General features: G+C 48.7%; 1 non-coding gene across 1 annotated transcript; it reads left to right on the top strand.

The window, feature by feature from the left end:
• The first annotated feature begins 233 nt into the window (after window positions 1–233).
• LOC139234269 (U6 spliceosomal RNA) lies at window positions 234–338 on the top strand. Its single transcript, XR_011588309.1, has one exon. It is a non-coding gene; the product is annotated as a U6 spliceosomal RNA (small nuclear RNA).
• Window positions 339–762: the final 424 nt, after the last annotated feature.

Here is a 762-nt window from a genome sequence, read left to right as displayed (position 1 = left end):
TCATTGGCTGTAAAGTTCTTTGGGACATCTGGTGGTCATGAAAGGCGCTATATAAATGCAAGTCTTTCTTTTGAACAAAACCTCTATAAAGCAGCTTGCTCTTAGGGTATCCCTGCTGTGGCTGTGCTGGCCAAAATTCCAATATTACAGGAGATCCTGGGTTCAAATCACCATCGGTGCCTATCAATTGAAGTGGCCTCGTGGGGTGACATGCTCCTGAAACAGTTTTTATTGCTTCCTTCAGCAACACACATTCTAACATTGGAACGATACTGAGAAGATTAGCATAGCTCCGGCTCAAGGATGACATGCAAATTCGGGAAGCGTTCCATATTTTTGCCGACAGGCAACACTAGTCCGAAAAAGAGATCTCAGAAGCTAGGCAGGGTCACGCCTGATTAGTACTTGGATAGCAGACCACCAGACATGCAGAAAACAAGTGCAGGCAGCGGAAGGAGCGTGCGGCAAACCTGTCCCACCCGCCCTCTCCCTCAACGACTATCTGTCTCACCTGTGACAGAGACTGTGGTTCTCATATTGGACTGTTCAGCCACCTTAGGATTCATTTTAAGAGTGGAAGCAAGCCTTCCTCGAATCCGAGGGACTGATGATGACCAGGAGCAGTGGACAGGTGTGGGAGTGCAGCTCAGTGGCAGAGCATTTGACAGCAGCTCCTGATTCAAATCCATGTGTCCTCTAACCGATCAGACAAGGCAGGCGAGAGGTTAAGGTGATGGGCCGCTAATCATTTGCGCTCTGCAT

Source organism: Pristiophorus japonicus, chromosome 21 (assembly GCF_044704955.1).
Source record: "Pristiophorus japonicus isolate sPriJap1 chromosome 21, sPriJap1.hap1, whole genome shotgun sequence".
Taxonomy (NCBI): Eukaryota; Metazoa; Chordata; class Chondrichthyes; family Pristiophoridae; genus Pristiophorus; species Pristiophorus japonicus.
The sequence above is the reverse complement of the archived record's forward strand: the minus strand, read 5'-3'. Positions and strand labels throughout refer to the sequence as shown.